The sequence below is a fragment of the Corvus moneduloides genome, chromosome 7 (genome assembly GCF_009650955.1).
Source record: "Corvus moneduloides isolate bCorMon1 chromosome 7, bCorMon1.pri, whole genome shotgun sequence".
NCBI classification, from domain to species: domain Eukaryota; kingdom Metazoa; phylum Chordata; class Aves; order Passeriformes; family Corvidae; genus Corvus; species Corvus moneduloides.
Window position 1 is genome coordinate 4,978,937 of NC_045482.1, and position 23,384 is coordinate 5,002,320.

Consider the following 23,384-nt stretch of genomic DNA (forward strand, 5'->3'; position numbering starts at 1 on the left):
TTGCTGCTACACTGTCGAAGGTGGCAGAGGCAAATACGAGCATGATCCTGAAACTCACAGTTTTATCTAGGGTCGGGGAAAAGGTAGGACTAGGGAATGGGGACCAATGGGGAAGCTCTGGGGGAGTGATGAGGGGTGGGGAGTGACGAAAGGTAGAGGCTAACAGCCAACCGGGAAGTCCAAACTGGGATAGATTACCATCACAGAACAATGCATCCTGGGAGAAGCCTTTCTGGTCACCCTAACATGAAATGGTTCTTGTGGTACTAGGGACTTGTCTTACTGAAAACTCTCTGTCCTTGTAGTGTATGTTCACCGGCCACGACATCATAGGACCTGCAGTAGTTATTTCCCTTCTACATTGAAATTTTTCACTTTTTCCTTTATGGACTGTTCTGTTTATTGGGTTGGGTTTTCTTGCTATGATGTCTCCCTATTCCAGTGCCTTCTTTCCCACAGTGTTGGTTTTTTGGTCCCATACTGTTCAATAGTCCTGGCATTCCCACAGGCTGAGAACCATAGCACATATCTGGATGCTCCTGAAAAGAGAGGTCAAAGAGTAATAAATGATGCACAGTAGCCTAAATATGCCAGACAGCCCTGGACACCCAGTGCGGATATTTGTGATGTTATGATGTTTTAACCTATTGCAGGGTTTAATTAAATTTATGTCAGTCTAAAAGAGTTTATATTTTATATTCATTTGAAAGGGAGAATTCTTTTCCCCTTCAAACGCTGCATTGAGTTCCCCTTGATCTTTAAATCACAGACTTGCCTGAAACTGTTGACATCACCAGACGTACTATATGGTGGCAAACAAGGATGCTTTTTTTAAAATGTAAATCAGGCCAGATAGTTACATTTTAAGGGTGGGGAGAGAAAAGCAGTGAGACATCTGTTATTTAATCCCCTTATCATTGTTTTCATGGCAGTGGGAGCTAGATGAGAAGACAGCTTTGCAGGGAGGGCTAGTGAAAAGTTTTGTGCGTGACTGGGTTGTTGCTGGGCTTTGCTTTGCACTGCCACAGCTAGTTTTACTTGTGTACAGGCCACTTGGCTGTGTTTGGCCAAGACCACCTTCTAATCAAAAACAAACCAAGTTCCAAAGCTGGCATCGGTAGTGACAGACTCCCTTCCTGTACAGTGGAAGCAGAGCTCAGCAATATGCAGCAGATGTTGCCCACTGGATGACGGATGCATTTAAAATCAGTTGTAAAACTGGATTTGGGATTTCACAAGTTAAATTGAATAAGAACATGTGCTATTTTATGGTCTGTGGGCTTTAAGAGATAACTGTATTTTTGATAGACTGAAGTTTTGTAAATGAATAAAAACCAAGTCTTGGAGCTCTGCTCTAAAAAATAGGACACTGCATTGCACCTGGTACTGGAAAGACAGGTTTAGTCATTGTTTTGTATATAAACTCCGTGTGGGTGATCATGTGTACCTTCTTTGCTCTATGATGCAAAGATCCCTGATGTAGTCCAAGACCCAGAAGTGGGCATATAAATGGAGATGTAAAGACAATTAGGTTGTGAACAAATGTTGCACTGTTGCAGCTGTAGAGTTGCTGGGATGTCAAATGTGTTTTGGTTCTTGTGGTCAGAGCAGCCACCTTAGGATTCTGTCACACAGGACTCTGTTCTGGTCTATTCTGCTGCCAGAGTGACTTGGTGGCAGTGAGATGGCTGGGTACAGTTGTGGTAAGGGCTCTGAAAGCTGGGGGGTTACTTCGGTTGCATTTCAGACCCAACGTTTGAGGTCGTGTAGGTGCCAACATAGATTATATTGCAGTAGCACTGCTCCGCGTTTTTTTTCTTTTTCTTTTTCTTTGTTTTTCTTCTTTTAGTTTTGGAAGTGTATGCTGCATGTATGGGGAGAAGGCCAGACAAACATCAGTGTCAGTCATTTTTGGGAACTGAGAGTTGAAACAGTTTGTATGGGTACATTTTGAGGCTTTCTCTGAAATAACACCTAAAGTGAAATCAAACTTCATAAAGAGTAATATGCTGGGAAGACCATATTAAGGTGTAAACAGTGGCTGAAAAACGGCATTTGCAGTACACAATGCACTTCTCACCAAGGCCTTGAGGTGAAATGGTGGTGTGGCATTCTGCCACTACCTCTGTTTATTTTCAAGCATCTGTTGTTCCTTTTAAATATTTTGTGTCCTTTTGAAGTATCATTTTGATGATTCGGCGATAGGTGGAAATAAGATGCTGTAATATATTGTGGCTGCCTGAATGGTTGAGTGGCTGTGCTGATGGGAAAACGATGGAAAGATCAAGAAATTACTACTAAGTAAAATATCCCAGCTGTCCCAAGCACTGAGACTTATAGCATATGATAGAGACAAAAACCCTGTATGTTGCAGAAAAGCACAGAACATAAAAGAAGTAGCACTTAAATATATACAATATAAGGTAAGTAAACTTCTAAGAGATGTCTTTCCTCATATTGCTTCTCATTTGAGAATGGAAAGGAAAACTCTGATCAGGTTCACAGCTCTTCAGTGATTGCTTTGAGGAATATCTGGTTCTTTCTGCTGTATTATGTGGGTGGAGTGCCCTGCTTTTTTCTCATCTATTGCCAACCTGATAGAGACGCCATAAAAAAGAAGGTTGAGGAGATGTTATGGACCATCTCTGCCACCCTACCGTTGTACTGCATAGAGATATTTTCCTTTATATTATTCTACTGTATAATATACTGAAAATTCTCATAGGAAAAAAAATCCCAACCAAAGTACTGACATCTTTCGTAGTTTCAAAGTATTCATTTGGGGAAGAGGGCATGGCAGTTGTCAAACATCCCTTTATGGTGAATTCAGTGGCCTCAAAACAAAGTGAGAAGAACAGAAGGAGTGAATAAAATGCCTTTCCCCGGAAGGCTGGTATTTGCAAAGGAAACTCCTGTAATGGTTTGAGCATAGAATCTCCATTTAAAACTGTGATATGTTTAAGAAAAGAAAGGGAGGGATTTCCACTGGGGAAACTCGAGATCTATGGAATAATTGCCAGGAATGGAATATAAACTAGAAAGCAAAGATCTACATTTGATCTGCACAAAACTGAAATAGTTAGGAATGTTTTCAGAGTTTGTCCTGTTATTACAGGAGATGATTTAGAAAATAATCTGAAATGTTTGTGTCTGATGGACAAGTTTCAAAAATAGTATTTTATAATTTATCTAGTAATAGAAATGCTTCTTTCTGCAGCAGCAGATACTAATGATTGGCTTCATTAAATGTTACCATATAGCATTGTTGCAGAAATTAATTTTAATTTTATGTACCATAATGAGGATGGCTTGAATATAAGTAAACACTGGTCAATATAAGCAAACACTGAAAAGGATGGGAAGCTTTCACTAGCATAATTTAGAGGAAATTAAAAAAAATAATCTTTTTCCTTTGCTTCTCCTGAGCTACTTGCACACTGTGTGCAAACAGTTTGAAATTCCAAAAGTTTCAGTGTCTGGTCAAAGAAAATCAAGCAACCCTGAAGGATAAGCGGACTTGACTCAAAATGGAAAGCTTTTTGCTGTTTTTATTTAATACATTTTTCTAAGACTTTACCTATTTTAATCTGCAGGCAAGACATAATTGAAAAACAGTGTGTTCCCATGGCTGTTTCATTAATCATGATAAAATTAGATTTATCAAAAAATTCGTCTTGTATTTGCTTAAAAGTTTTAAATATGTAAATACACAGTAAGCCTATTCTGAAGAACACAAAAGAAGTAATATTTTTATGACAGCTGCCAAGGCAGCTCCATTAATTAGCCTTCTTCGTTACAGCAGGAAAATACTTATTACCACAGGCCTGGGCCTTAGGGTATATCACCGTGTCCCGCAGCCATAGAGAGGAGGAGGAGAGAAGATCCAGCAGGCAGGAATTGTGCAGCAAGATTGATTTATTTAATTATTTTACACACTCTTTTATAGACTTTTTTCTTCATAGTCTAATTGGACAAAGGATCAGCCACCCCTTGGGGTGATTGGCTAAAATCCTAAAACATCCATTGTCAAAATATTTTTCTACTATACCATAAACAAGACTTTTCAAGGTTGCAGGTGGCTTGGTTGTTTACGTAACTCTGCTACCTCTTCTGTGAGAGAGAAAAGTCTCTCATGGACTTAGAAAATAGCAAGAAAAGCCTTGCTAGCAGCATTTTTTGTATCTACAATTCCCCCTTTTTGTTTTATAAGATAACAACTCTACTATTAATCCTAAATAGAAATCTACATCAGTTATTAATTCTAAATATGTCCTTAAGGCTTTAACTATCTGACTCCATAACAAGAAATTTAAAGTTCAGTCTCGGCTTGTGGAAGGACCATCCCAGTCTCTGCTTGTAGAAGGACCATCTGCCTGATGGTTGACATCTTGGTCATCATCAGAAGAGTCATTAGGCTGATGATCTACATGCTGGTCACAATTTGGATGGTTGGCGTTCTGGTCATCATTTGGAGGTTGCCTGTTCTGCCTCTGGTGCTGTAGGTCAGGGCAAACACATTTTGAAGGTAGCCACCGTACCCCAGTATCTGTGGAAACGCAAGCATACCCACGACCCCAAACGATAAGCTCATGCGGGCCTTGCCACTGGTTAGTGAGTAAATTCTGTACCCAGACTTTTGCCCGGGGCAGTTGTCTCTCGCCTGCAGACTGCAGTGAGAGAAAATGATTCAGAATAACAGGATTATTAGAATTTTGTGGTATTGTAAGGTGATTAATTGTATACAAAGCTTTTTGAAGCCGACTTTTTGTAGTCGGCTTCAGTAACCAAATTCAAAGGTTCCTGTGAGAATCGCTGAAAAGCCATGATAACAGCCCTTAATTCAACTAACTGAGCAGAGTCTGACTCGGATTGCTGTGTTAATCAACCACCGCAAAGGCAGTGTAGGATACTGCGCGCCCTTACGCACAGTGACCCCTGCTAAAAATTTGTCCCAATCCGTACGCCTCAAGCTGCCAACACGTCCCGTCCACGAAGGTTAAGGGAAGTGGTAGTAACATAAGGCCTAATCGTAGCTGTGTGCCCCTCTGAGTCCTTCACCATCACAGGCTGTTCGCTTAAATAGCTCTGTGTGGTTCCTCCTAATCCTGCGATGGCCGATCCTACTGGGGTTAAAGGCCATGAGGGAGGCCACGCAGAGAAGGAGATGATAGTTACATCAGCACCCGTATCAATCAAACCTCGAAGCTGAGTCCAGGGCGGACGGGCGTTCGGCAGGATCAGGGTACATGTCATCTGTGGCCTTCGATCAGACATGTCTGCAGTCCAGAAGGCCGGCAGAAGTCCCATAGATCCACTGCCGTTATCTTTGTGAGTTTGTTGTTCTATCCTGGGGACACAAGACTTAAAAGGCACCAATTTAGCAAGGCAGGTTTTCTCAGGAATAGTTACGGGGGGTTTTTGCATGGAGACCATAGCGCAAATCTGACCTTTAAGTCAGCGTCAATAACTCCTGAGTGCACTAAGATTCCTTGATGGGCAACATCAGGTTTTCCCACCAGCATTGCACTGGATCCCTGGGCTAAGGGTCCATATGCATCCAAGGGAACCTTATAAATACCGCTAGAGTCTAAGACGACTGCGGCTGCGGTGTGGACGTCAAAACCGTCTGATCCCTGGGTGCTGTCTCTAGGGTGGCGGAGTAGGCCTGTGCCTGTACCTGTGCCACTCTCTGGGGGAGCGACTGCATTGGAGAGCAATTCCCCCTCCTTGCACCCTGGTGGAAGTTTCCCGACAAAGGCCGACCATCGGCATGAGTCTGGGATCTACAATAGTCCAAGCAATGCCCTGGCCTGCCACACCTCTTGCAGTGAGGGATCGGTGTGTTTTCTTTTTGGCTCGGCTTAGGCCGCTTCCGTTTTTTCACCTGTTTTGGTTGCTTTGGTTCACGACCAGAAGATGCTTGAACAGGCTGCAGGAACGCAGCCAAAGCAGACCTTTTCTGATTCCCAGATCCCACCTTAGCGCAGGCTTCAACCATGTCTGTTACCTCAGGATCCCCTGGTAAGGCATCTATGATTTTTCTGCACTCCTCATTTGCGTTATCTCTCACTAACTGCCTTAACAACATCTGTCTCAACCCATCATCCTCAACCTGCTTCTCGAGAGAAGCAGTGACTTTCTCTACAAAAGAGAGGAATGACTCTGATTTCCCTTGAACTATTTCAGTATATCGCTTTCTGGGCGCTGACAACTCTATGGTTTTCAACAGGGCAGCCATGCCGACCTGTTGAGCTTGCTGCAGGACGCTACAGGACAAAGTACTCTGTAGACTGGGGTCAGAGAAGGGACCAGTCCCCATCAAAGCATCCATTCCTGCTGTCCATCTAGGATCGGCAGCTGGGAGCTGCATATTCCCTAATGCAGCCTTGCTGGCCAGCTTTCTCCAGGTTTTCTCAAAAACTGTACATTGTACAGGTTGAAATAGAATTTGACCTCAGTGTCTGATATCAAATGGAGCAAGCAAATCTGTATTTATCACCCTTATTATCTGCATAACCTCAGCAGAACCTAGCCCATATTGTGCCACCTTGGATTGCAGGTCCTGGGCCACTTTCCAAGCAATCACCTCCTGCTTCTCATGCTCCCCTGAATTTGGGAGAGCCTTATACACTGGGAAAGCTTGGATCTCCCCTATTGGGGAATCACTACCATCCTGAACTTCTGGCACAGCCTGTGGATGAAGTGTAACAGCTCCGCGGTTACCTCCAGAATCCTCAGATCTATTTGGCATTCCAGGTGTTTCCAATAGCCTCCAGTCACCCTCCTCCAATGCTCGCATCTTAACTGACTCTAAGAAGCGACTGTAGTGGGTTGGATGCACTGTTACCGTGCAGTCCGGAAAGGTCCAGGGGCGAGACCGGTGCAGCCTTTTTCTTCGCCGCGCGGCTACAGCCGCCTGACGACCTGGGGCCAGAACCTCATCTGCCTCACTGCCTGACGAGGAGTCATCAGGCAAAGGCAACTCTGAGGTGCTGGGAGCGAACAGAAATGGACAGGGAGGGGCACTTTGGCTAAGTTCGCTAGAGCCAGAACAGACAGTAGAGACTGCAGTTGGCTGCGCCGCAGTTTGAACAGCAGCTTCTTTACGGGATTCCGTCTCGGCCGGTCCCGACTGAGCTGGTACTGAAGCTGCTACCGCTGTCTCTGGGGCTACAGCCGCGCCCAGCACCGCGCTTGTCTCTTGCACCTCGGCAGCGCTAGGCACCGTTGCCGAAACCGCTGCTGTTTCTCGCTCCCCGGCCGCGTTCGGCACCGCCACTGCTTCCGGGTTTTCCCGCGGTAGCGCTACTTCCAGGTTCACCGCTGGCCGCGCCGTTTCCTGGTTTGGAGCCGCATCTCCTGCGGGTGGCACGGGCTTGGCACACCCCGCACGGCAGGATGCCTCTGGCATCCCGTGCAGTAGCAAGCTGAACAGGTCCTCCACCCTTCGGTATATGTTCGGTAACTCTGTCAGCAAAGGCAGATGCTGTATTAAAAGGTCGATGGCTCGGTTCTGTGGCTGCACAGAGTAGTCCAGTGCCAAGGAGGGCAGCGGACCACACCTAGGCAGTCTCGGTGCATTCGTGCCTGGCGCTACGCCAGCTAAGAAGTTAGATCCAGGTGCATACGCAACCGGGCTAGGAGCCGCTCTGGGGGTCCAATTCGCTGAGCCTCTAATTTGCGGCCCTGGATAAGCTGTGGTTGCCACCAAGCCAAGCGGCAAGGGAGGCTGTGCACCCTCTCGCTGCCCCGACACCCCCGCCTCTGCCGGCGCGGGGTCCCTGGAGGCCGCGGAGTCCTGCGAGTGTGCAGGGTGAGGTGGTGCAGGCTCTGCCTGTGGAGCCAGGGGGGTTTTTCCAAATCCACCATCATTTGCCCCGGAAGCCCGGTCAGCGGGGCCCCCCTTGGACATTCCTCCGTCACTCATCACCGAAATAGGCGATCCAGCTCTGCTGCTACAGTCAAGGTCTGTCAGCAGAATAAATAACGAATGCCAGGTTTTGTATAATTCTAACGCTGCCGGCTCCCCAGACAGGAGCTCATGTCGGACAGCACAGCCAAGTTCCTGCCATAAGGCAAAGTCCAGGGCAGTATCTCTGTCCATGGAAATCCCTTTTAAGGTAGCCCAGTCTAATAATTCCTGAAGTGAGTTATCAGGAATGGAGGTGTGCATTATACTAAACACACCTTTCCAGACCAGTACCACAGCGTCGGTTTGTGAGCCACTGTTCGCCATTTCTCAGTCCTGTCGGACTTCCCGGTCCCGGGGGGGAAGGGGAACAGCATACCTCTAGAGAAATTCGGCTTGGCTCGCAGCAGCAGGACACTTCGCAGTGTGCAGATCACGTCGGGCAGCACCAAATATTACCGCAGGCCTGGGCCCTAGAGTATATCACTGTGTCCTGCAGCCATAGGGAGGAGGAGGAGAGAAGATCCAGCAGGCAGGAATTGTGCAGCAAGATTGATTTATTTAATTATTTTACACACTCTTTTATAGACTTTTTTCTTCATAGTCTAATTGGACAAAGGATCAGCCACCCCTTGGGGTGATTGGCTAAAATCCTAAAACATCCATTGTCAAAATATTTTTCTACTATACCATAAACAAGACTTTTCAAGGTTGCAGGTGGCTTGGTTGTTTACGTAACTCTGCTACCTCTTCTGTGAGAGAGAAAAGTCTCTCATGGACTTAGAAAATAGCAAGAAAATCCTTGCTAGCAGCATTTTTGTATCTACAATACTGAGATATTTGATCTTCTTTTTCCCACGGCCTCTGCAAAAGGAGTATGTTGTGCACTTTTTCACAAGGATACTTGCAAGTACAGATGTGGTTTTTAAAATAATAATAAACAGAATTATGCCTTTTTTGCTGGAAAACAACATCGAAGGTTGTGTTATTGTCAAACAGAACATAATATGAAAATTCTTTATTTCCCCTTGTAACATGCAGTTTGAGTGAGCAACTTCAGTTATTCTGATTATTTTTCCTTAGCTGTTGTCTAAATGTTTATTGTTGAATATAATTTGTCTTTTGGAACTTGCATATAGAATTTATAGGCTCCTCTTTCTCCCATTATAAGGCATAATTCATGTGTGTATGCTTTCCTGCAAAAATAGGTAATTTGAAAGTCTGATTTCTTGATCTGGAACACCTACTTTACTTGAAGGGCAAGGCTCTGGAAGCTCATGGTGAAGTATTTGAATGAGAGAATTAAATCCAATGACATTTTTTGTTGTGTTAAATACCTTAATAAGTAACACCAGTACAACATTTTTTTATTGGACGATTGCTGCTTTAAAATTTGTAGAAGTATTAGAAAAACTGAAGTCTTTTCTTGCAAGGTGGAGAAAATAATAGAATTATCCACAAAATGTGAGAAGAAAAGCAGATTCAAGTTACAATTTTTCACAAAAGCGGCATAATTCTACCAGCATTACATACCACCAGAGAGCTGTTAAAAGTTTATTTGATTACAGGATTAGCCAGGCCACAAACACTTTCTAACTTTTATTTTCCTTCAGAGGCTGTTGCTCCAAGAGGGAGGTACCTTCCTGCGTGCTTTGTGCAGGGGCGAGGGGGCACTGTGATGGCCACAGGCCAGGCCTGCTCCCACTGCCCGTGGCGTTGTGCCAGAGTGGCTCAGTGCTTATCCACAGTGTGATGGAAATGGGAAACTTGGGGCTCCACTGTGATTCAGGACAGTTTTCCCTGGCCCAAATAACAGTGTGTTTGGTAGTCATCCAAAAGCTGCTGCTGTGTGTTCAGCTGGACAGTTGCGGTCTCTGCTCTTGTAAAATCCACAATCATTTTCTGGGCATCTGAGAAGAGAGGAGCAGGAAAGATATTTAGCTTGTGGTTCTTCAGAGAAACAGCCAGTACTGTGTTTTGAGGTATGTCTGTGTATCTATATATATATATATATATATCTGTGTGTGTGTGTGCTACCTCCTCAGTGGATCATTCAAACTAGGTACATGCAAGGCAAAGATCCTTTGCACAATTTAGTAGCACATTTTAGCTTTTTCCTTTTTGGTTGCAGAAATTGCATATGTTTTGTTTGATGAAAGAATATGGTTTACAAGACCCAGTTCTGGGTCATATTTTATGTGTATCTAATCCTGTTACCCTCTTGAAAAGGCACAGAATGTTAGAACGTGTACTTTTTTTTGAGAGGTGATAAGGAATTTGTATTCTGTTGTCTGTACATGCTACCATGTTTTCAGAAATCCCTCCCCTAAAGCTAAGAAGTCTAAAGAATTGGTGTAACCTTAGCCATTATCTTGGAAAGCAAATGTAATGTTATCAATTTATTTTCTAATCTGACAGGAAAATAAATCCTTTAATGTATTCCCTATATGCCATGTTAAGCAGATCTTCTCTAAAGAAATCCTTGGTGTAGCAGCTTACTGAATAATTCACATGATTCAGAGATAGAGCTAGAATATGTAGGTGAGTATTTTAAGTATTGGTTAATAACCAGAACTGGTGTCCTGGACAGGTGTGAATGGTGAAACCAAAGCTGTCCGTTCATATAATTAGAGTTAACACTGTATAAGATGATGCAAATGATTTCCTTGTAAAGATAAAACATGTGGAAATGAATAAAACCCCGAGCAACCACTGGGGGTTTTTATTTACCCATCTCTTATTCTTCAAGAAAAGGACTAGTGAAAATGTTCCCTGATGGGGATGACGAGGTGTGTTCTCTTTGCTTGTCTCATTTACCTTGGTTGGTATTTTATTTATGGTCTCAGATGGGAAGTTGTGCTTTGGTTCTGTGCCTTGTCTTAAGGCAGGTACTTTCTGGGTATATGGGAATGATGGAAAACACACAGGCTGTGGCCACACAACCAGCTCTGGTGTGCTGAACATCTTATTGATTGTTGTGCTTGCCTGCAGCTCCATTCTGTTCTGCTGCAGCGATGTTACACCTGCCATGCTATCGTGGTGGCATCCTCTTCTGGGACTTGGCAGAGTAACTTATCTGTGCTTAACAAGATCTATCCTCAGTGCTCAAGAGACTTGCAGGTAACAGTGGGTGCTGAAGCTTTCTCTTACTGGGGATGTTCTGGCTTTTGATTCAGCCTTTACCATATGTTCTCTCCTTAGGGCAGAATTATCTAGTTCTTTGGTTCTGTTACCATTACTGCTGGCATATTTGCCTTTGAGCTAGGGGCATTGCAGAGTAGGCCCTAGCCCTAAAGGCATCCATCAACTCAATGTACCCTTGTTTGTAACTGTGAGTGCATGTGACTTGAGTGATCTTTGCTGATTGCTGCATGGTCATTTGCTCTGTTGAATGTTCTTTCTTCCCTGGTCAAGTACAGAAGAGTCCTCTCTGAGGTATTTATAGTTATGCAGCGTTATATGTAGGGCTTTAGCACAGACATTTTGCCTCTCTAGTGCACACATCCTATGTCTGCCTGAGGACCATGGATGGCAGGACTTAGTTGCAGTCAGCTGATGGGGAAAGCAATTTTTGTATTGAACTATGAGTGCTTATATCTTGAGTTTTGTAAGGTGAAAGTTGAGATGAAATCTCAGGGCTAAGCAGAGAAGAGAAATCATGGAGTTCTTGTTCCTCCTTCGACTGTTACAGCATTTGGCTTACATCTTCCTCGGGACTTCTGGAAGAGCTAGAAAAAAAGTGCTGACAAGGACAAAAGTAGCTGGCCTTATACCAGCACACTGCTAATATTTAAATGGTGTAGAGGAAAGGTACTTGAGGATTGCAAGAAGATAGTGGGAAATCAGAGGAAAGTGTGCAGAGCAACCTGCTGAGAAGGGAATGCTGAGGGAGGAGTCTTGGAATTGTGTAGTTTGTCCAGGTGGATGATGACAGGTACTTGAGCACTGACTATCCTAGCTAAAGACAGCTGATTTTAAGCACTGACATAAAGTGGAGTAAACACCCATATCAAGGTTACTGACAGCACATGTGCTTCCTGATGCATTCCATGTTTTTATGCAGGGGCCATATATTTTACGGTTTTCCTGGAGTCTGTGTGTTTGGGTAAGATCTCACATTTAACACATGAAGGGAGGAAGTGGGAAAAATCCTAACATGTGGACAGAAGAGCCTATATTTATTTGCTCTATTTAGTTTTCAAACAATTTGGCACCCTAAGGGTTCTTGACTGCATGTCCTAGAGAGTCTCTGCCTCAATTAGTCTTTACCAAAAGTGTCCAGCTACCCAAAGCCACTGTATGTCTCACTAATGTTACTCAAGAAGACTGGTGATAGGACGATAATAGGAATTGATTTGTTTGTTTTGCTGAGAGATTGCAAAAGGCTGCACAGTAAATTGGGAGGGGTGAAAGGGAGGGAAAGCCTAAAACATAAAGCCAGTATAGTGCAGACAGAAGCTGAAAATTGGATGATGGGACTGTCTCGGCGTGATATGAGGCTGCTTTATTCCTTAACCGTCTGCTTAATGCCCGACGACACTGTATCTTTAAGATGGCCCCGGGGGCCGGGGCCGGGGCCGGGGCCGCGGGTGCGGGTCGGTTCAACGGCTCAGCGGAAGGGCTCTGGTTGCAGCGGCGCTCCACCGTTCTCTGCAGGGAGTGCACCGGGGGCGCTGCACTGCTTCTTCGTGGTTTTTGTTTGTTCTCGCTAACTGGAAAAAAAGTTTTGTTGGTTTATTTTCCCTTCCCTCCCCCTGGCCTCCCAACCTTCCTTCCCTTCTCTCCGGTCTGGGGAGCCTGCGGAGTGGCGCGGGCGGGCCCGCGGGGTGGCCCCAGCTGGTCCGAACGCCGGAGAGAGCCAAGCCGTTGAGCGAGGGGACACAGAGGTCCGCCAGCTTCGCCTGCTGTGACGAGAAGGACCAGTGCTGGAGAAAGCAGCGGGTTTTTTCTATCTGTTCTCCAGTTTCACCTGCTGTGGGGAGGAGGACCGGTGCTGGAGAGTCGAGCGGTTTTTTTTCCATCTGCCCTGCTCCAGGCTGCTGCGTGGACTCCCCTTCCCCTTCCTGGAGACTGGGGGGACCAGTTGCCAGCCCGTGTATTTTTTCCTTCTCTAGGCATTTGTTGTATTTTGAGGTTTTTTTCTGTTCTGCCCTGTTTTGTTCTGCATTAATAAACAGTTCAGTTTCTTTCTACTTTCACCTGCTGTAACCAATTTGTCTCATTGGCAGAGGAAAGGGGGAGGCCCTCTCGCTTTGGAGGAGGTGCTCATTCCAGAGCGTTTCCTCCTAAAATTTTGTCTCCAAAAAACCGAGACAGAGCAAATTTTTTTCTGAAAACTGCAAGCTCACTGTATATAGCAGAGAAAAATTAGGTGCAAGAGTAGAAGAGGGCATTGAGACTGCAGAGTCATTATGTCATGTTTTCTGCAGCTCCGGTGCATTCTGGACTCTATTCAGCAGGGTCAGAGTGAGCTGCTGGAGGCAGAGTGAGCAGCAGAACCGTGTCCCTGGCGCAAATATCCAGCAAACAGATAGTCAACAGGGGAGTTTCCAGACTCAGCCCTTGTAATGTGAGGTGTATGTACCTAACTCTAGGGACTGGTGTTGCACCTAGGAAATGATTTATGCTTGCAGTGTGCTCTTGCAGCTTGTTGGCTTACCATACTTCTGTGAACCACGTGCAGGTAATTCTGCCTGTGGTTTGACATTGATGCTTATGAGGAAATTGCAGACACTAGGCTTTGCATAGAAACGATTTGGCATCTGAAGTCCTTTTCTTGTTGTGCTGTCCTTTGCATTGCTCTGTTAATGATCTTACTGGTGCTTTTTGAAACCTGTAATTACAGTGGTCTCTGTGATTGATGGGAGCCAGCATTAAAGGATTAATCCTGAGTAGAACTGAATATTTTGTGATCCTTGAAGTATCAACATCAGCATGCATTGGCACATTGCTGATTAGCTTGATTTAGTAGTTGGCAGCCAGCACAAGGCTTTTTCTTTAGATAGTGTGCACTTCAGCCGCTGCAGAGGGACTCAGTGTGAGAATTACTATGCTATAGGATTAAAAAAAAAAAAATCCATGGCTCCATGCCTTCCAGGTATCAGTTGACACAGCAGAAGGCTCAGATCAGTGGTGCTCTGGGTTTCATCTGAGTGGAAGTAGTAATTCTGATTCAGTGGCAGTCTTGTGCTTGGAGGAGCCAGTGTTCAGAAAACAATTACAGAACCTACTATAATTGAATAGGATGCTTAATTTTTGATATATTTGCTCTTTAGATGTTTGTGTCCTGATTACCTTTCTTTTCCACCTGCTTTCCATTCCTGTCTTCTTCAAAAAAATAGTTTACATAGTCTGTGTGTGTGTGTGTATATATATACATACACATGCAAACACATCCATCCGTCCATCCATGCACACCCAAATACTGATGACCAGAACTTGTGCAGCTTATAAACACTCCACTTTTGTTCATGTGGATCCTGAATATAATGACTTCAAGTGGCCTCTGCCTGTGTGGTTAGTTTAACATTGCATGCTCTGTCTGACACCTTCCCTGTCTTAAACCAACACATTGTCTAGAATTTTGACAAGCGTATTCTAATTTATTTAATGCTGCAGCTGTAGTTGCCTGTTCACAAGTGCTTTCCTTGTATCTTTTGAAAAAAAATAGGCTGTCAAAGAGATTATTCTAGAACCAAAAGGTGTTAGTAGAAATGTTGCATGGGATGCCTTCAGCCCTGTGCTTGGTATGTCTTGATTTTACAAGTGGTTATGTGATAAGATCCACTGAGGTTAGCAGGGCTTTTTAAGTGATGGAGGAACTACTTTCAAGAATCACAGCTTGCTGTGTCAGAGCCCAGTTTCCTTTTTTTGCTCATAGCATAGTTGCCACAGTGGTCAGCTTAGGGCTATTGGAGCAGTTTTCTGAGTATCTGCTTTGAGTGACCAGTCGCTGTTAAATCAGACTCCCCATTTTGAAAGCCCCTTGAACATATGAAAATCTCTATTTTGAAAAAAAGATTAAGATGAATTATATATGTAGCATTTTGAAATGTACCTAGACAAGCTCTTTGCTCAGCACCTATAATTACAGTGTTCCAATCCTGAATAGAGGGTTTCAAAAGAAGATAACATTCAAAGCTACTCATTAGTTGTGTTACTGTGTGCCAGCCTTTTTAATAAAGAAAAAGTGCATTCTTTCTTCACCAAAATACAAATACAATAGAGATAATGTCACTTCCCAAGGAAGGGTTATTTAAAACTAGAGTGATGCTTGTGCCTACTAATTAAAAGTTAATAAATCTGTAAAAAATGGGGTTTCTAAACCAGATTTGAATGAGTTTGCCACTGTCACTTGTAACTGAGGTCTCTTTGGTAAGGCACACAGAAAGCCCTAGTATGTGTCCTTGCCTTCCCCTATTAACCTTTTGAACAGGTAGTGTAGTTAATGTGCTGTTTCTGTGATGCCACTCTCATTCATACATGGTCTAGGAGGCCACCAAGGGCTTAGTATTTATACATTTTATTCAGAATTTAAACACCCTATTTATTTAAAAGTTTTAAAATGAATTCTAAGTTCTGTACACTTCCACATGTGTTTCTGGTATGGCTGTAGAAGTAGATTGAGTGCTAGTCAGTCCTTGCAGCTCAGACAGAGCCTCTTTTGTCATGTTGCAGCACAAAATGTTACACAGATTCTTAATGCACTTGACCTCAGTTACATCTAGATGATGTATCACAGACCAAAAAAAGCTGTTAAAGGAACCTTTTAATATTGCTGAGTCAAATGGCTCATTTCAGGAAACACTGGAAAAAATGGTGTTTGTGCAGTCTTTGTGGCAGCCTTCTGCATACATATTACAAAGCAGTCTTTAATTATGGAATCACATTATTACTTGTTTCCGCGGAACTCCTGCCTCATTAAGTGCATGTTCCTCCATTTGGAACACCACTTGGTGCTTTTGCTTTTCTCCTGTACTTTTAGAACAAATCTTAATTCTTTCTGTTTTCTGCAAACTGTGTAAAACTGCCCTGAAAATACAGACTTTTCTATATCAGTCATTCTTAAATTATCTTGCTTGTTTAAGAAGTCATATTTCAGAGCCCTGCAGTAAAATGGATGGGCGCTTTCACTGTAGAGGGGGAAAAAAGTTATTTAAAGTCCGAGTAACTTTACATGTAGGTATCCAGTGGAAGCTGCTTGGGGTCACTGTGGAGTCATCAACACTCTGCTCTGGCCCCGTGTGAGTAATTTGGGCATGGTGAAAGGGGTTGATTACCAGAACCTGGCTAGAGTGGGGAAAGAAACAGTTGTCTAAACTGTGCATCAGGAAACTGGAATTTAAACTGCTCAGAAAACTTAAACTTTTTCTTTCCTGGAATGTCAGAGTCTTTTTACTTTATTCAAGATTGATATATCACCCTATTTGAGTGTTAAAAGCTTAGGTTACCAAAAATTGAATTGATTTGTTATCTGGTTAAAATAAAATTCCCCAAAGTAATCCTTCATGTGTGTGACATGTAGAAACTCCAGAAGAACTCTCACTGATATCTGATAGGAATGCCGTAAATTAAACTTGATTTTTAGAAGTGAGTGGCATTCATCTCTGTATTATTGAAGCTTTGCATTGTATTCTTTGATTTGCTGTTTCTTGAAAGGAAGCTGCCTATGGTGGTATTGAAAGAGGGGTTTTTTAGCTATTAAAGCTTAACTAGTGCTGCTCCTAGACTTTTCAAAGTTGTGAGCCTGTTTGACGAGAACTCTTAGCATCAGGTGAGACTGTGATGAATGTCATCTGACTTGAGGTCTGTAAATGCTTCTGAAGATTTTATAGGGAGCTTGCAATAAATAATTTCTCTGTGCCTCAGTAACCCTTCTGTTCTGGGATAACTAATCCTTTGCTGTATGGTACTAGAATTGGGAAGGTGAAGATTGTAGACTAGGAGGTGTTTGGACATTAAAATAGTAAGAGCCTGTAAAGGAGAAGGGAGACTGTTCATTTAATACTTTCTCTTGAAAAGTTGTGATTGGCAGGGCTGAGTGTGGTGATGTGGTTGGAAAGTGGTGGTCCACTGGTGAAGCTCCAATTGACTTTGTGGGCTCAGGACCACATATGAGAGTAACAGGAAAAACACTTGAGGATTTGTTTAGGGAGTGAATGGGAACATGTAGATTCTCAGCAGAAGAAAGCAAAGATACTTTTCAAGCATATTTTCATCACTACGGAGAAAAGAGTAACTCACTTTATGGTTTCCTGACGCAAGTGTCCAAGATGGATCCTTAACTCCTGTGAGCTGGTGGCATTTCTTGGCATTGTGGTAGAGCTATGCTGATCTGTCCTAGCTAGAACTCAGGCCTTCGAGTATGAAATCTGATGGAAGAAGAAAAAAGTTTCAGGCAATTTTTTTCCTCATAGAAAGCTTCCAACCATATTAACTCTTGCAGTGTTGCTGCCAATAAACTGAAAATTTGTAAGAGCAGGTAATAAAAGGATATGGTTTAATGTTACTTGCAACTGGATAAACTGACTAAACTCCTGAAAATCAGAACTGCTATGAGGGAGGCATTGCCTGTGAATGAGAATGTGGAACAATTAAAAATTTGCAGGCTCATACTAACAGAAGTATCTTGTAATGAGGATAAAGGAATTACTTGAATAGGAGCAGTGGTAGCAACACTGATCTCTCTTGAAAGTCAGGGTTTTTTGTTTGTAACATATTTTCTTGCACTGTTGGTACCCTTGCAGGGTTTTGAGTTGCACCTTTAAAAATGTGTTCAAACATTAAAAAATGGATAACAGGATCAGTTAGAAAACCAAACAGAAGCGTTGAGGCTCTTTCACTGCAGAAATACTGGCAGCACTCAGTGTACTTTTCGTGTGAATTCCTGCCCCTGAAACTGGAAGATTAAAGTTGAAAGGGTACATGCTCCTGGAAAACTAGGCTCTTTGCTCCCATTAAAAGTGTTGAATGTGTATCTGCTCCTTTTTTGCGCAGCAGGGAAGGTGCCTTACAGATCTGTTGTTACTGCCTCTTCAGTTCTGAGCCGTAGATCATTTCTCATGTGTAAACAATCTCAAATATTCTGGGGGTTTTAGAACTCATTAAACTTTCCATTTCACTAGAAGTGGTAAGAGAGGCTATCAAAAAGTATCAAAGCAGATGATAAACGGTCTAAGGTCAAGTAAAGTGAGCACTGAAATTTCTGTCTTTTTAAGGAAATGGAAGAAGACTCTCTTCTTCCTTCACACAGACTGCAGTGAGCAGGCTGCTGGACCAGGAGGCTTCAAATGTGAACCGCAGTCCAAAATGTCAGTTAGCTGAGTGTAGCTTCAGGGCCAAGGCCTTCAGAGTGCAGCCACAGCTCCTGCAGCTCAGCTTCATCACATGCAGGTGGGTGAACAACCAAAATCTTGGACTGTCCATTATCTTCAGTGAGCAGGTCAAAGAAAGGTAAATGCACAAGGCTGGAAGAAATTGCAAGAGATACAATGCAGACCTTGGTTGTGGAAGCAGGTTCCCTGAGATAGCTCCATCCTGTTTACCTGTTTCTTTTTGACTGTCCAGTGAAGGCAATTTACAGCTTCAGAGGGTTCCTAATTTAGTTAGATTGTCCTAAATCGCCTTTGCAAGTCTTTCAGACATGTTGAACAACTGCTAGCTTTATACTTTGGAGGGTTATCTCCTGGGCTAAGGCATGTCTGTGTGTCAGACAACAGTTAACAGTATGAGTTAACAGTATGATGTCTCTGACAGAAGAGCTCTGGAAAACCTATTAGGAGCCAGCCACCTAATCAGTGGAAGCTGAATATTCAGTTGTTCACTTTGCTATTACTGTGGGGTGTAACTTGCCTCCACCTAAGAGGCAACACATCAGAGAGGAGTGTGGGCTTGCACTACAACTCCTGCTGAGAGTGTTATGTACTTGGACTCAGCCTGTTGGGTCTCAACTAAGATGTTGGTGGATGAAGCTCTGTGTGGAAACATTTCCTTTTTGCTGCCTCTGCAGCAGCGCTATTGCAGCACTTTGAATCAGTGAGTTTCATGGCATTGATTTTTGGATGATTTTGAATGTGATGAAATGCTTGTAAACACTCTCAGCTCAGTGTTTTCTGGCTGCTCACATAAAGCATTGCAAAGAAGCGAGCCTCGGGCTCACTAACCCTAACCCCCTGAGTGCTCATTCAACCCCCCCCCCCCCCCCTCGATTATAGCATGTATGTGCTGCCCTTTTCCAGTAAATATGCTATATTGTAATAGAAAACTAGGTCAGACCAGTTTGTTTTGGTTGGTTTTTTACAGAAGTAGATTTGCTGATGTGGGCCATCTGTCTTTCAGATATTATAATTAATTCACAGTTTGTTTTGGTAGTCTGAGTTAGGCTGACAGGTCTCCAGTTCCCTGTGTGGTTATCATCCTCTTTCCTTTTTATGGTGGTTAGTGGTTCTGCGCTTGCTTTCAGGCAGTGCTTTAGGTCTTCCCTCATTTCCTATGAGTTCACGGTGTCAGTGGTTTCATCTGTTAGTGTGTAGTTGGTTTCAGTCTGTTGGTTAGGGTTTTTTTTTAATGATAAGAAATTTGTAGTAAGATTTCATCTGTTTAAGTTGACTTACCTACATGAGTCCCTCCTTTAAACATATTCTTCTGGTCAGCACTGTAGTCAGTTGATGTCCCAGCTTTGTTTTACCATAAAATAGTTTTTCTCTGTATCTTTATTCCACCTTTAGCACTTTTCTGCACTTTCTTGGCTTCCTATGAAGGAACTGACCTGTCTGGAGTTGCTTAAAAATCTGTCTTTTTTTCTTTGGGATTCACTGCCCGTAATCTGCTCTACTTGTTCCTTCCTTATATTTGAATAGTTGATGTTATCATTTCACGATTACCATTATCCAACCCATCTTCCACCTTCAGATTTCCAAGCAGTTTCTCCCTTTTACCAAACCAGCTCCATCTTCTGAAGTGAACCGTCCCCAGGGTGTTGGAAGATGCATCCAGTTATGCCAGTGAATTTTTTGGATAAGCTCAGCTATTTTTATATACATGCTCATCTCTTGGGGCAGGTGTGTACTGAAAGATGGAAAATACTGGGCCACTTCATTTTCCTATCAGATGTTACTGGAAAGCAGTTAGTGAAAGACTTTGGTAACCAGAGCTGTCAGTGTGACTCCTTGCAAGAACACTGACTTCACATAAAATCTGACAGCATTAACAAATGCCACTGTAGTTACAGGAAAGGGGTAGATAATTTTGTTCAGGGTAGACTTTAAAGACAGCTCCTGATTTTATCAGCCAGCAAATATTCAGAAGTCAAAATGCCAACATGTCGCAGTGCTAATCTTGTTTTCTCTGCGTCAAACAGTTGGCATGGTGTTTTATTAGTAGTGTTTTCCAGAATGTGTCCCAGGTGTTCACTGCCGGCTGCGTGAGTCAGGGCTGTGATCTGGAAAATCTTGATGTTCCTAAAGTGGAGTTAACTGAGTGTAACTGTAGCAAGAGTGTAAATAGGTGTCTGGTGTTTCATGGCCATTTTAGCAACAAGTCTGTTTCCCTTTTATTATAACCACAGATGATAGGATGAGTCTGGAGTCTCTAAGGAGTAAATAATTGTGGGCCAAGCTGTAAAAATGCTGGAAATTCTGCTTGCTGGAGGTGCCAGGGTTGTGTGCTTGTCCACTATTTGCTCATCTGAAGCTTGAGGAAAGGGATCCTGCTGCTACCATTCCTCCTTGTCTCTTGGCTTGGATATGAACTGGGAGCTCCTCAGAGATTGGAGGGTGCTGAATGAGGTTTTGCTCAAAAGGGGAATATTATGTATGAGTTGTTCCATGGTTGTGTTTTGCTGACCATTACTAACAGTGTCTGGACAAGTAGCATCTTCCTAAAGAATGCTGAATCTTTCATGCATGGCTCTGCACCTGGGGGTGGGACCTTAGACAAATCTCGTTTAGCAAGTCTGACCGGCTTACCGCTATTTTCTTCTCAGATGTATGGAATTAACCAAAGATAATAAGGTCCACTCCTGGCCAGTATATTGTAAGAAATTACTTTTCATTTGCTGGTGTTGAGAGAAAAATAGAAATAGTTGAGCTTGACTTTCCTTCTGCTGTTCTCTGGTTACACCTCCATCTTCATCCTCAGTTATGACAGCAGTGTGCTGTAGAGACTTAAGTCTTTTTCTGCTTTCATAAAGTTGCCCCATGCTTAAAAGAAGGAGGTAGGGATGGGGTCCTTGCTTTCTGCTCATGATTCAGCCTCTGCTTCCTGTTAACTTTGGCAAGACACTGAATCTGTCCTTTTCTACCTTTCTGTGAAAGTAAATGTTTTCTTCTCTAGCTTTGGTAAAGTCAGAGATGAGAGTCCCATTCCTTTCAGTGAAAACCCTTATTTAGGATATGAGTACAGTGAGACATAGCAACATTCACTAGAAGTACAAGTTGCTTTTATTCCTGCTGACATTTATCTTCTCCCTATCTTTCCCCTGTGAAGCAATGAGCATCTTGAATAGCTTTGTCCAGCTGTGAGTTTTGTTACCCACATTTTGGCAGAAATTAGTTCTGCAGGTAGGGTGTGTGCTGATTGAAGATGATGGGCTGGAAAATGGTCCATTTGTTGGCTGTTGACTTGAAGCTGGGTAGGGAAGTCTGTACTTCTTCCTTCTCAGGCAGTTCAGTGCAATTTGTAAATGCCAACAATTTGCACTTTATAGGTGCTTCTCCCTTGCCTAGCCATTCCCAGGATTTGCAAAGCAGTAAGTAGTCCTCATTTATGCCATTGTGATGATATTATACCCATTGTAAGATATGGTTAGTAACTCAAGCACAAAGCAGTTAAGGACATGCCCAGGGTCCTGCAGTAAAACAGCTGTAGCACCAGAGAATTCTCCTCTGTGACAGCTCAACAGCACTTCCCTGATGCAGGTTTTCTGTGGTACATGATACCACGTTACCTGATACCGAATTAACAGGCCCCATCAGTCTGGTCTGCAGCTTGTAAGCACATCATTTGTTACTGTGCAGCTTAACTGTGGGATTCCTGGCAACAAGTAAGCTTTTGGCAAATTAGGTTGTATTATCTACATTGTTTATTTGCTGACTCCTTGTACTTAGGGCTGTTGCTGTTTGTGTCTTTCCTAATTTTTGGCAAATCATCCCCAGTGAATCTAGCTACAAGAAAGGCCTTCTGCCTTCAGATCATCTTCTTTCTGTAAAGAAGGAAAGGGTTTTATTGTTTCTATGAAACTCTGATCGTAATGGACACCATAGTATAGCCTGTACTTCAGAGGAATCAGCTTTTCCATGGATATTCACTTTATACGAAAACAGGCATTCTGAAGGCCTGGGCTCTTTGGTAAGACATGGTCTGATGCAAATCAAGGGATGTAAGCTATAATGGCAAGAGAGGTTCTAGTCACCGGAAAAGATAATTTGGTATAACTTTGCACATGTTACTAAAAACGGAGGAGGAAGGCATCTTGTTATTAACATGTTGCAAGTCATGAGTCTTTAATTCATATAATAAGATTAAAGCTTTTGCCTTTAACAGCTGCCACTAACTGAGAGCTTTTTTTTTTCAGATTGTGGAAACCTGAAATAAAATTACCTGTGACTGACAAGGTGACAGCAACACCACAAGGTGGGTCTTCTGTTTTTGTTGGTCTTGTATCAGTCATTCCAGGGCTCCGGAAATGTTGTGCGTCTTGACTTTACTGAGATGGATTGCCTAATGAATCTCTGGGGCTTGTTCAAACAAACCCAAATAGTTTGACAGGACTCCTCCTATGCTTGCATGTACATGAGTTATGTATTGTAATGGTGTTCTAAACAAAGAAGATACATACATTTTCTGGGCTGTACGGTGAAGGTGTTTATGGCAGAGAGGTGGAAACAAGTGAAAATAAAAACTCACTGGGGTTTTTGCCAACTTTTTTGTGTAGACTTCTGTTTTCTGTAGGAAATGTCCTCTTGTCAATGAGAGTTGAACTATCCAAAAGGCTGCTGCTGCTGAGCACAAGCACTGCAAGTTGAATCTGTGATGTGGCATTTTTTTCTTCTCACGCTTCAAATTTAGGATTCACATTTAGGAAAAATGTTCCAGGATGTGTGCTGATTACTTGTGTGTCAGTCACTACATGCTCACCTTGTCTGACGATTTGTTGCTCTGTTTTGTTGCATTGTTTTATTGAGGTTGTTTATGGGATATGCAAGTTTGCAACACAGCCCAGATGCAAAGAGATGCTGATCCCAGGATTTCTCACTTGCACCCCTGGTATTACCTGTTCAGAGGGGAGTTTGTGTAATGGGTACAGATGGCTTTTAGTTATTTGAACGACTCAAGTGAAAAACAGCACAAAGAGAGCTGGTAAATACCATTTTCCCTTTATCCAGGGGTTGTTGGAAGAAGAATTACTTGGTCATTCCTCTTCCAAGAAAGGTTAAATTTTCAAGCACCAGGTTTATCTGGTGACACTGCACAGTCA

The 23,384-nt window shown here is 43.1% G+C and overlaps 1 protein-coding gene across 44 annotated transcripts in view; it reads left to right on the top strand.

The window, feature by feature from the left end:
- Window positions 1–23,384, top strand: part of MAP2 (microtubule associated protein 2) — a 248,766-nt gene that overhangs the window by 33,457 nt on the left and 191,925 nt on the right. For 43 of the 44 annotated variants that reach the window (XM_032115035.1, XM_032115036.1, XM_032115029.1 and 40 more), the window contains one exon: window positions 22,482–22,540. The exons of the other annotated variant lie outside the window; for it this stretch is intronic. The gene's annotated coding sequence lies outside the window, so the exon portion shown is untranslated. The remainder of the gene's footprint in view (window positions 1–22,481; window positions 22,541–23,384) is intronic. 44 annotated transcript variants of the gene reach the window in all.